At 39.1% G+C, this 13,751-nt stretch overlaps 1 protein-coding gene across 1 annotated transcript in view; it reads left to right on the top strand.

Moving 5' to 3' along the window:
- The window catches only part of CRTC3 (CREB regulated transcription coactivator 3), a 104,731-nt gene that overhangs the window by 36,389 nt on the left and 54,591 nt on the right, over window positions 1–13,751 (top strand). The gene's annotated exons all lie outside the window — the stretch shown is intronic.

Raw genomic sequence — 13,751 nt, 5'->3', positions numbered from 1 at the left:
TAAACTATCGATAATGATTATACTTCTCAGGTTATTGGAAAGATTACATGAGATCATGGGTATGTTATTTTCATATGTATTTTCCTGATTGAACTTTTTTTCATATATTTATTAGCCATTCAGATTTCCCCTTCTGGAAATTTTCTGTTCATAACCTTTGCTCAGTTTTCTTTTTTTTTTTTTTCTTACCAAGCTGTAGGAGTTCTTTGAATATCAGAGATACATGTTGTCTTATGTGATACAAATAGTTTTCCTTACACTATCATTTGTCTTTTGATGATGTTTTTGGAGTCTTCTCTTATTCATGTAGTTAGAGGTACAGTGTTACTGATTGTTCAGGTCAATGAGAATACAGATTTATTCACTGAGCAAAAACTTACTGAGGGCTACAACTCTGTGGGATGTGCATTTGGTTAGGACAGCCCTTTATGTCACTGATGGTGGTTTTCAGCTTTGGTTTTAGCAGATTCTTGAAAGAGAATGTGTTTTTTCAGAGCCAAGTAGGCCCAAACATTTCCCAGACTTTGGCCACATAACCAGAACTTTCAAAAGAGTTCTCGAATTTATGGGCATGGTTCCAAGTTATCAAGCATACGTTGTCTTCCCTGTGGGCAGAGTTTGCTTTCAGCCTACTCCAGCCTCTGTCAATGGCAGCTTGAATAGAGCAGATGATGAATACTTCAGACACCCCCTGTGGGGTGAACTCCAAAGGCAGCCTCAGAAACTAGATGCATAATTCATATGGCCAAAACCTGGCAGGCTTTTCTGAAATCGTGTGACTTCCTCTCAGGCCACCAGCCCTGCAAATCTTCAAAAGTCTGGGTGTTGTAGCCATGGGGAATGAGTGCAGCACCCAGATGCTGCCTGCCTGAGTGACAGGTCCTGTTGGATTCTGAACAATAAAAGGTCCTTGAATGAATCGCCGGTGCTCCTGTTCTTACCTTTGAAGTTCAGGTTTAGTTTGTGAATATGTCTCACATGAGAATTATCTTGTAAACCACTTGGAGGCTCAACAAAACTCATCTCTCAGATACCTTAAATACCACACAAGTCCTTTTCTGGATAAAGCAGTTTCAGTAAATCTCTTCCATAAGTCTCTATGACCTGCTATCCAATGCATCAGAATAAACACAATTTTCATGCTCTGCTTAGCAAGGTGGTTAAGAGTGCAGTCCCTGGAGTTGGACTGTGGGGATCTGATTACCAGGTTCATCACTATCTGGCATTGGGACCTTAGAAAAGATCCTTTGCCTCAGCTCACTCATCTGTAAGATGTGGCTGTTAATAGCACCTTAGATAAAGTTGTGAGGATTAAATTAGTTAATGCATGTACATTCTTAGAATAATGCCCAACACGTAGTTATTGCACCTTAGATAAAGTTGTGAGGATTAAATTAGTTAATGCATGTACATTCTTAGAATAATGCCCAACACGTAGTTATTGCTTAATAAATGTTGCAAAGTTGCTGGTACAAACTCCTGTTGAGTGAAACACCAGAGGCTGGGCATACCAGCTTTCAAATTTGACTTCAGTAACTTGTTGGTATCATTTCCCGCCTCTTTTATTGCAGGTACCCTATCAAGATCCAGAGAACTAAGCTTTTACTGTTTATATAAAGCTTCTTAAATTCCATACATGCTATTTACATCCTACTAATTCCTCACTGACTGGATAAGAACATTTTTGTTGAAGTCTTACTTCGCCTGTCCTGAGGTCAGCTAAGGCTGTATGTTGATGACCTGACTCAGTGCTGCTTCCAGAAGAGGCAAAAAGAGTACCCAGAGTGAAGATACCTGGGCAGTGGCAGAGCTAGGACCAGGACAGAAGCTGCATCTCCACATTCCCTTCAATTTTGATACCCTGTTAAATTCAAGTCATATTAATATGTAGCAATCCTCATTCCTCTCTCCCTGAGTCCAGCCTCTGACTGCCAAGTTATAAAAGAGGCACCACATTTAAAGTAGTGATTTTCTCTAACTAAACTTTTAAGTCTCCACATGTTTTGGCAGTAGAACCAGCCAAAGTTTTGTTCCAGTTCTCTAAAAAATTTCACAATAGTCAAGAGTTAGCATTGGTCCCTATGTTATGAAACAGCCAGTTTTTATACTTTAAACTTTAAAATGAAGCTCTAGTTGTTTATTATTACTTTGGATGTTTTCCAAGAGGCCGAATAACATCTGTGGAAGATTCTACACAGGGCTTGATGCCAGACACTGTTGTTATTTGCCTGTTCAAAGACAATAAATAATCTGTGCTTCAAGGAACTGCCTGGGTGTAGAATTGGCTGCCTTGACAACAAGTAACTAATGTCTAGCTCTTTTCTCTCTCTGGGATGTGACTTCAGAAAGCTCTCCCTCGCCCACCTGCCCCCCCCATTTTCTCCTATAACCTCTTTGGAGGCAGTCACCATGGTAACCACCTTCTTTTCTGCTAGTTTTCTTGAGTGCAAGGGAAGAGACTTCTCACAGACATTGGACAGGAGTTTCACAGTGGTGAGGAGACGAACACAGTTACTAAGTACCTGAGCTGTGCTTTGCATACCCCTATTTTTATCCTCACATCAGCCCTCTGAGACAGGTATTATTATCCCCATTTTACCGATGTGTAACATGCACAAGGTCATACAAATGGCAAGTGACAGAGTCAAGATTCAAACCCCAGTTTATCTTTGCCAGGCCTTTGCTCTTATTTTGTGAATTAAACAAGTATAGACAAAATCAATTCATTTTCAGTTAGAAAAAGTGTTTTATTCTTACTTTTTCTCAGTCTGGATAGGTGCCTTTTTCTAGTCCCCTGGGACCATCAGATGCCCATTCAGTGTCGCTTTTGCTTGGTTCCTTCTCTTAGATTATTATATTCTGTTTGTTTACTCTCTCAGCCACCTAAGAACTCTGTTTGCTAGTTTAACCATACTTTCAGTCCAAACTAAACTCCTTTTGTTGATTACCTAGGAAATCTTGGCTTAGTCTTAATTCTCCCCTAACCTGAGAGTTTCAGACTGGACCTTGATCAAGAAAGGCCAGAACTGGGAGGCTGCAGCCTGGATGGAAGAGGGAGGTCAGTTAACACAGGAGAGAGCAAGCCAGACCAGGAGGGCAGGCAGGGTCCAAAGGATCAGAAAGCCAGTGAAGATGGGATGGGTCAACAAGAGCAAATATGGCTGCACAGGTCATGACACTTCCCTGTCGTCACTGTGGCTGCTGAATACTGAGGATGACTGTGCTTATCTCTTCTCAGTATCTCTCACCCTGCTGTCTTGTCATTCATGAAATTGCTCAAGAGATGCTTCCTACTATCTGTGCCTGTTCAGTCTCTGAGTAGTTTTTAGAGCTCATGTAGAATTAATTTATTTACAACTGTCCTTTTAAAGCGGCTTATAAGTTAAAATGTAACTCAAAATGAAGCAGAGAGAAGAATATTGAAAAGGAAACATTTATGGGCCGGCCTGTGGCTCACTAGGGAGAGTATGGTGCTAACTTGTATCACCAGCTTGGTGATAACACCAAGGCCACAGGTTCAGATCCCATATAGGGATGGCCGGTTAGCTCACTGGGTGAGCATGGTGCTGACAAGACCAAGTCAAGGGTTAAGATCCCCTTACTAGTCATCTTTAAAAAAGAAAGAAAGAAAGAAAGAAAAGGAAACATGTATGAGAAGCAAAGCATAGCCATGACTAGGCTTCTGCCAATAATGGATGGCTCTCACTTGGCACTGGCATCTTTCCATGTTGACTACTTGCCCTGGCACATGAATTAGAATTCTTAGAACCAGAGTGGACCCTATGGCCATTTTGGTTCAATACTCCGACTTTATAGGTCAGAAAAATTAGGTTATTAGCTTAAGGTTACCCAGCTAGTATGTGGCTGGTTAGAATCAAGTTCTACTTACTTATGCTGAAGTTTTTCAACGACTCCATACCATTTGATCAACGTATTTGCCCTTTGTTTCTGAATGAAATAGAAAAAGAAATTTACTTCTTTCTTCTTTTCTTTCCTCCTCTCTCCCTCCCTTCCTTCCTTCCTTCCTTTCATTCAAATAAGATTACTACCATTAGTATTAGGGCTACTACTTATGTCTATCACTATCCACTGGTAAAAAATATACTGAATTCATACCATGTATCAGGCACTATGGCTAAGTGCTTTGCATATATTATTTAATCTTCCTAGTAACCCCAGAGTAGGTACTGTTACTGTCCCTGATTACAGGGGAAGTCCATGGAGGCAAAGAAGGATTAAGCAACTTCTCTAGATCACACAGCCATCAGTGGTAAAGTGATATTTGAAGTCCAGGCTCTTTGATTCTGGAGTTCATGCTCAAAACTACTAGTCATACTTCTGACAGGTTTTTTTGTTCTTTTGTTGGATTACTAAAACAGATCTATTTTCTCTGAATGCAGAAGTTGAAACCTGTTGAGGAAATTCAACCAGAATATTTCTTGAAGAAAAAAGAAACCATTTCCTGATTTCTTCATTTGTTAACCCTGTGACATCATTAGGGCTGGTTAGCTACTCTCCCGTCTTCATACACAAGAATGCACTGGAGATAGTTCTTTAGGAACTTCTGAAGCCATTCAGGGGGCCAGAAGCTTGACCCTCGTCTTTGCCCTAAATCTGGCCTTTTAGCCTGTGGAACTCACCATTCCAGCCATTAGATAAAGGATGCAAAAGCCCCAAGACTAGTCTTAGTAGTTACTATAGATGTTCTTTTCTTGCTTCCAGTCTGTGTACAGATTAAAATGATAATAAGATACCACAGGCAGGAGTGGTTAGAGTATGGACTCAGGAGTTAGCTTGGATTCAAAGCCTGTCTCTACCCTTCTATGAGCTTTACATTTAAGAACTTGAGCTTTGCAAGCCTCAATTTCCTCATCTGTAAGATAGGGATAGTAATAGTACCACAGGGTTGTTGTGAGGATTAAATGAGATGATGTATATGAAGCTTCTAGCACTGTGTCTGGAACATAAGTGCCAATAAAGGCTAATTATTATCAGAGTAATAATTTATTCTTTTTGCCCATTAAATTAGGAAAAATTTTTGAATTAATACTAAGTGTTGGTGAGAGGTAATGAAATTTGCTCTTGTATATTTTATTAAGACATTGTAAATTGGTATACATCTTTTTGAAAGCAGTTTAGGAATATGTATGAAGAATGTTAAGATATTCATATTATTTTTTGGATTCTACTTTTGGAACTCTATACTAAGAAAGTCATGCAAGATGTAAAAAGAAAACCTTAAGCCTGATGATGTAGTATTATTTATCGTAGTGAATAATTGATTTCAGTAAAATACGATACATCTGCTCAGTGCTATTTAAAATTAGGAATGTTGAGATGCTACAGCTACATGGAAAAATACTTGTATGAGTATCACTATGTTAAGCAAAAAATCTAAAAGGGGATACAAAATCATATGCACTGATGATTGTAGGAGTATACGAAGTTTTCCCACAGTTGCTAGGATATGGCTGATTTATCTTTAGGTCTTTTCAACACTGCCACATTCTAACACTACTTTTTAAAAAAAATGTGGCTGAAAAAATTATCAGGTAATGAACAAAACAGAGAACCTATTCCTACGCCTGAGTCTCGTCGGACATTGCTGACCTCTAATCTCGGGGTAAGGGAAAGGGATGGATGGGTAGTGAGGGATGAGGTAGAGCTCAGAGGTGCTATAAGGATTGACTTGTATCTTACGTGGGTTTCTTTTCAAATTCTTGAGCTTCTCCTTGTAGCCCCTCGTTGGGGAAGTGGGGAGAAATATGTGGGCAACAGTACAATCTCTCACTCTTAACTTCACCACTGTTAGGGACATCCTCAAGGAAATTACCAACAGTTTCTTCAGTAATACATACATTATATTAGCGTTCTAATCACACTCCTTTATAATGATTACTTTCAGGAAAGGAAAATAATTTTTTAGAAGCTGAGCAGGTGTGAATGAAGTCATTGCTTTTTTTTTTTTTTTTTCTGTTATAACGAATGCATCCTCTTAAGAGTTCAAGCAATCCAGTAATTAATGAAGTACAAAGTAAAAGTCTCTGGAAATGAGAGATGGGCTAGCCATGAGAAAGGGTCTGGGATGTCTATGGTCTGTCATACACACTACTTGATAATAAAAACAGTGATCTTTACTTTGGCTTACAAAAGTAATGCTTTGCCAGGGTCCAGCAAAATGTTCACTGACTAAAGTGACTGTGAGAAGGGTCTTGTTGAAATGTCCAGCTTGGGAATACAGCTATGAGAAGACATTCACAGGGAACAAAAACAATGGATGAAAACAGTGGTTGTATTTGGATGGTAGGATGATACTCCCCTCCCCTTTTTATGTTCCTAAATAGTCTATAATGTGGTTATCTTTCTTTTGTAATAAGAGTCCAATTTAACAAATATTTATTGAACACCATCTGTGTGCCAGATACTGTGCTTGATGATGGAGATACAATGACCCAGACAGGCACGGTCACTGTTCGGTAGAACTTCGGTCCAGTGGGAGAAGCAGATGATTTTTCAAATTGTTGTGACGTTGTATGTTAAAGCCATGATAGCAGAGTTCAGAGAGTGGCTGGAGTGTGTTGGGGTGGTGCCTCACCCAGACTGGGCCGGGGTGGGGGATGGGCACCAAGAAAGGCTTCCTGGAGAGAGATGTCTAAGCTAGGGCTGAGGGCTGTATAACTGAAGGTTGGCGTAGGGAGTGTTCTAAGCAAAAGAAACGGCATTTGGCAAAGCTTGGAGGCAGGAGAAAGCATGTCCTATTTGAGGAAGTGAAAGTTTGGTGAGACTTGGACATAGAATGAGTATGATGAGTTGGGAGTGGTGAGGGATGAGGCTGGAGGGTGAGGCAGGATCAAGAAGGACTTTACTTTCTTATTAAGGAATTTGTTATAAAAACTCAAATAATATAGAAACATGCAAAATGAAAAGTAAAAGTCTCCTTTTCTTTCCTTCACATGCTCCCCCAGTGCCTGTTGCAGTGTTTCTTTTGCACCTGTCTGGAAGCTTTCTGTGTGTATGTAAGCATGTAGTGTGTACACATATTTTCTTTTTACACAAATGGAATCATGCCATACTAAATAACTTCCACCTTAAAAACAAAATATGTTGTTGTGCAATCTCCAGAACTTTTTCATCTTACAAAACTGAAACTCTATACCCATTAAACAACAATCCCCATGGCCCCCTACCCCCAGCCTCTGGTGACCACCATTCTGCTTTCTGTCTCTATGGATCTGACTATTCTAGGTGTCTCATATAAGTGAAATCATACATTATTTGTCTTTTGTGACTGGCTTGTTTTACTTAGCGTAATGTCCTTAAGTTTCATCCATGTTATAGCATGTGACAGATTTCTTTCAAGGCTGAATAATATTCCATTGTTTGTGTATACCACATTTTGCGTATTCATTCATCTGTTGATGGACATTTGGGTTGCTTCCACCTCTTGGCCATTGTGTATAGTGCTGCTAAGAACACGTGTGTGCAATTATCTCTTCAAGATTCTGCTTTCAATTCTTTTGGATATGTACCCAGAAGTGAAATGGCTGGATCATGTGGTAATTCTATTTTTAACTTTTTGTGGAACTGCCATACTGTTTCCCACAGTAGCTGCACCATTTTATATTCCCACCAATAGTGCACAAGGGCTTCTAGTTACTCCATACTTCACCAGCACTTGTTATTTTCTGTTTTCTTTTTATTAATAGTAGCTATCCTAACAGGTATAAGGTGTACCTCATTGTGATTTTGATTTGCATTTCTCATATGATTAGTGATATTGAGCATCTTTCCATATGCTTGTTGACCGTTTGTATATTATCTTTGGTGAAAGGTCTATTTATGTTATATCCAATTTTTTTTATCTTTGCCAATCTAATAAAAAATATCATCTCTGTTTAAATTGACATTTTGTTAATTATGAGTGAAATCCATTCATTCATTCAACAAATAAATATTGAGTGGTCCCTGTATGTCTGGAACTGTTCTAAATTGCTGGGAATGTATCACAAAAGACAGGTTGAGTACCTCTTTATGTTTCTTTGGCCATTTATATTTCCTATTCTGTAGACTATGTAAGTCTTTTGCTCACTTTTCTATCAAGTACGTTACCTTTTTATTGGTTTATAAGAAATCTTTATTAAATATTAAGTAAATTGGCTTTTTGTATATTAGTTTTCTATGGCTGCACAACAAATTACCACAAGCTTAGTGGCTTAAAGCAACACACATTTTTTTATTTGAGTTTCTGTAGGTAAGAAGTCTGGGCATGGCTTCACTGGGTTCTCAGCTTCAGGGTCTCACTAAGCTGCAATCCAGGTATTGGCAGAGGCTGTGGTCTCTTCAGATACTCAACTGGGAATGTGCTTCCAAGGTCCCTCGGGTTGTTGACAGAATTCATTTGCTTGTGGTTGTAAGACTGAGGCATCAGTTTCTTGCTGGAAGCCACTCTTGGCTCCTATAGGCCACCCACACTTTTGTGCCATGTGGGCTTCTCCAGCATATCCATTCATTTCATGGCAGCATACTTCTTCAAGGCCAGCAAAAGGGAGTGTTTTTAGTGCTTTTGCTAGCACGACAAAGTCTTATAAATATCATAACATAATCAAGGGTGTGACGTTCTATCACCTTTGCCATTATAATGAAACCTAATCAGGTATTGACAACCCATCGCTGTTGTCATATCCTATTGTTTAAAAGCAAGTTGCAGGTCCTGCCTACACTCAAGGGCAGTGGATTTCTCAAAGGCATGCACACCAGGAGGGGGGATCATTGGGAGACACCTTGGAGTCTGTCCCCAATTTTCCATGTATGTTCCAAATGTTTTCTTCACTTAGTAATTTTTGGGGGAATTTTCTGTTCTAATTTTTATGAGTCAAATGTGTTGGTCTTTTTTGTGGCTGCTGTTTTTCAGCTTACAGTATGTTTAGAGTGGACTTCATCACTCTTAAGGTTTCTCATTCACCCATTTCTTGACCCGTAATTTTATTCTAATACTATTATTATTTTGAAATTTATTTTAATGTAAGATTTGAGACAGGGATCCCACTTTTTTTCCTCTATAGCCAACCTGTTGTCTCAATTCTTGAATAATTTATTTCTATATGGCTCTGTTTTTTTCTGTTTTGTTCTACTGATACGATTGTTTATTCCTCTGTTTCCATATCAGTGTGTTACTGTGGTTTTACAATATATTCTTTGATTTTATTTTTAGTTATATGTGTTTTGGGTAGATGTATATGAATATAAGTTCATGTGGTCCAAAAACTAGAGATAAGCAAGAATATGCAGTGAGAAGTATCCCTTCCATCTCTGTCCTATCTACCAGTTCACTCCCCACAGGCAACTAGTATTGTCATGTTTGTTTACTCCTTCAGGGGTTTTCGATGTACATATCAGCAAATGTCCACCTCACCCCACACTTTTACCCAGAAGGTAGCTGACCATACACATTTCTCTACCTTGCTTTTTTTCACTTAATATATCTTGGAGATCTTCCCATATTAGCTCACAAGGAGTACCACCTCTTTTTTTTTTAATGGGTACACAGTATTCTATTATGTGAATTTACCATAATTTGTTCAGCTAGTTCCCTATCAATGAACGTTTAAGTTATTGACAGATTTTTAAAAAAATACAAACGATGCTGCAGTGAACAACATTATACATATACAATTTCATACACATGCAGGGATAGCTGCAAAAAAAATTCTGGAACTAGAATTGCTGGGGCAATGAGTATATGCATCTATAGTTTTGGTAGACATTGTCGATTTGCCCTCCCTAGAAGTTGTACCAATTTATATCCCTACCTGCTGTGTATGAGAGTGCCTGTTTGCCCACATCCTCCCCAACTCAGTGTTTTGTCAAACTTGTTGATCTTTGTTGATCTTATAGATGAAAAATCATGTCTCTGTGTAGTTTTAATTTGCATATCTCTTATGAGTAAGGTGTGTTCTTCCTACATTTATGAGCCATTTATATTACCTTTACTGTGAACAGTCTGTTCATATCTTTACCCTTAATTCTTTGGTCTTCTTTTTACTGGTTTTTAAGGAGCTTTTATGTATTAGAAAAAGTAGCCATTTATCTGTGATCTGAGTTGTGAATATTTTCACAGTTTGCCATTTGTTGTTTGACTTTATGTTGGAAATTTTTTTCCATGAGACATTTAAAAATTTTTACATATGTGAGTGGGAAAAAACACACTCAGTTCAGTTTCTGCCACTATACTCGCATAGCATGCTTCTGACACCAGATGTGTGGGGATTTCTCTCCACCAGCAAACAATCAACCAGTTCTGCAATGGATACCAGCTGAGTGTGCTCCGTTTCAATTCTGACCCTGTCTGCCTGGAGACAGTGTCAGAACCCACAAGTTGAAGACTCAGTCCCCAAGACTATCCCCCACTTCAAATGCCAGTCTCAGGCCTAGGTCTCTGCAACTTCTAACTGACAGCTATAGTCAGGGTTCCCACAACTACCTCCTCCTTCTTTAGACTTGATTAATTTGCTGAACAGCTCACAGAACTCAGGGAAACACTTACGTATGTTTACCTGTTTACTATAAAGGATATTACAAAGGATACAGATGAAGAGATACATAGGGAGAGGTATGGGGGAAGAGGCTCGGAGCTTCTATGCTTTCCCTGGGGGGGTGCCTCCCTCCAGAAACCTCCACGTGTTCAGTTATCTGGAAGTTGCCCAAACCCTGTGCTCTTGGGTTTTTCTGGAAGCTTCACTACGTAGGCGTGATTGAAGCATGGATAGCCGTGCAGAAATGTGATTGAACAAAAAGAGTATGATCTGACACTAACGGACTGGGTGGGGAAACCCATTAAGGCCTGTTTGTTCAGGTTTTTCTCAGCCTCTCTGTACAGCATTCCTTCCTCCTGGGTAGGGGGAGGGACCCCTCCCGACCTGGGGGTCTTATGGCCTACAATCCACTAAGGTAGGTCGGAGAATTTCTTTATGGCCAGCTCCAAGACAGAAAGGTGGGGGAAGGTTAGAACAAGGCAGGAACCGTGGACAGAAACCAAAATATACATATCATAATATCACTTTCAAAATTTAATGTCTTTTTTTATTGCTTCTATGTTTTTTGTCATAGTTAGAAAGTTGTCTTCTCTTGTTTCTTGTAACACTTTATGCCTTTATTTTTAAATTTAAAATCTTTGATCAATCAGGAGCTTATGCTAATGTAAGATGTGCAGTGTGGATCTGGCTTAATTTTTTCAGTTTGCTAGCCAGTTGTCCAACACTACCATCCTTTTTAAAAAAAATTTATCGATATTCAATGTAGTTGATTTTCATGTCCCTTTACCAATTCATCCCCTTCCCCCCTTCCTCTAACCCCTCCCCACCTTCAACATATCTGTTCACTTGTCTTAACAAGTTTAAGGAATTATTATGATCCTTGTGTTTTTTTTTTTTTTGCCCTGTTTGTATATTTAATTACTTATTTTTATTAGCTCCCACATGTAAGTGAGAACATGTGGCATTTCTCTTTCTCTGCCTGGCTTATTTCACTTAATATAATTTTCTCTAAGTCCATCTATGTTCTGCGAATGGTAGTATTTCATTCTTTTTTACAGCAGAGTAGTATTCCATTGTGTAGATGTACCACAGTTTCCTTATCCACTCATCTGATGATGGGCATTTAGGCTGGTTCCAACTCTTGGCTATTGTAAGTAGAGCTGCAATAACCATGGGAGTGCAGGTATCCCTTCAACATGAAGATTTCCATTCCTTTGGGTATATATCCATCAGTGAGATAGCTGGGTCTATCTGTACAGATCTATCTGTAATTGTTTGAAGAACCTCCATACCATTTTCCATAAAGGCTGCACCATTTTGCAGTCCCACCAGCAGAGTAGGAGGGTTCCTTTTTCTCCACATCCTTGCCAGTATTTATTACTTTCAGTCTTTTGGATATTGGCCAGCCTAACTGGAGTGAGATGACATCTCAAAGTGGTTTTGATTTGCATTTCCTGAATGCTGAGTGGTGCTGAGCATTTTTTCATGTCTGATGGCCATTCATATATCTTCCTTTGAGAAATGCCTGTTCAGTTCCTTTGCCCGATTTTTAATTGGAGTACTTTTTTTTTTTTTTTTTGCTATAAAGTTGTTTGAGTTCCTTGTGTATTCTGGATATTAATCCTTTGTCAGATGTGTATTTTGCCAATATTTTCTCCCACTCTGTTGATTATCCTTTCACTCTGTCAATTGTTTCTTTTGCTGTGCAGAAGCTTTTTAGTTTGATATAATCCCATTTGTTTATTTTTCCTTTGGTTGCCTCTGCTTTTGGGGTCGTATTCATAAAGCCTGTGTCCAATCCTACTTCATGAAGTGTTTCCCCTATGTTTTCTTTTAGGAGTTTTATTGTTTCAGGACATATATTTAATTCTTTAATCCATTTTGAGTTGATTTTGGTATATGGCAAGAGATATGGGTCTAGTTTCATTCTTCTGCATATGGATGTCCAATTTTCCTAGCACCATTTACTGAAGAGGCAGTCTCTTCCTCAGTGAGTATTCTTGGTGCTTTTGTTGAAGATCAGATGGCTATAGGTATATGGGTTGATCTCTGGATTCTCTATTTTTTTCCATTGGTCTGTGCCAGCACTATCATCTTTTCTCCACTAATTTAAAATGCCACTTCTATCATATACTAAATTCTCACGTGTTTGGTTAACATGTGTTTGAGACTTCCTGTTGACTTCCTATTGTCTTTTATCGATCCGTGTGTCTATTTATGCACCAAGATCTCATTGTGCATTAATTAGTCTAGCTTTATGTTCATTTTAAAAATCTGCTAGGGTAAATTCACTTTCGTCCTGCTTTTCAGTGATTTTTTTCCAGGTCATTCTTGCATGTTTATTTTTCCAGATGAACTTTAAAATTGGCTTGTTAGGATCTTTTTTTAAAAAATCCTGTCATTCCCTGTATGGGCCAGCAAAAAAAAAAGAAAGAAAAAAAAATTCCTGTCATTAATGGGTTTTATGCAGCTAAGTTATGTGATCAGATTTGTGTTTTAGGAAGATTACTCTGATTGCGGTGTGGAGGCAACAAGATTAGAGACAAAAAGACCAATTACAGGGTTGTTAGAGTAATCCAGGGGAGAGTGGATAGATGGGGGATTGAGGATAGTAGTGGGTTTAAGAGGTGTTTAGGAGGTTAAAACAAGCAGATGTGGTGATAACTGGGATGGGGAGGGGTGCGGGAGGAAGCACTCAGGGATGACCCGAAACTTTCTGGATTAGGCAATTGGGTAGTGTCATTCCCAGAGATTCGAAATACACAAGATGGGGCTAGTTTGGGAGGAAGATATCACATTCACTTCTAAATATATTAAGTTTGAAATGCCTGCAGGCAGTTTTAGAGGACTGGTCCACTGGGCTGTTGAATATACAAGTCTGAAGCTCTAGAGAAACATGTAGGCTGGAGATACAGAGTAGTATAACAGAGCCCTGAAGAGCCCCAGCATTTAAAGGATGGTCAAGAAGTTCAGGAATCTGCAAAGAAGACTGGAAAGAAACACTCAGAGGGGTAGGAGGAAAACGGAAGAGCTCGGAGTCACAGGAGCCAGGAAAAGAACATTTTCAAAAGAGAGCGAATTGTCAATCATTTCACATGCTTCCAAGGGGTCAGGTGACTTAAGAGCTGAAAAAGTCCATTTGGATTTAGTAGCAAGGAAAGTCCATGGCTGTCGTGGGAAACTTCATTTGGGTAGAGGAGCAGGGGATTGAGGACCAGG

This window comes from Cynocephalus volans, chromosome 3, assembly GCF_027409185.1.
Source record: "Cynocephalus volans isolate mCynVol1 chromosome 3, mCynVol1.pri, whole genome shotgun sequence".
NCBI classification, from domain to species: Eukaryota; Metazoa; Chordata; class Mammalia; order Dermoptera; family Cynocephalidae; genus Cynocephalus; species Cynocephalus volans.
The sequence above is the reverse complement of the archived record's forward strand: the minus strand, read 5'-3'. Positions and strand labels throughout refer to the sequence as shown.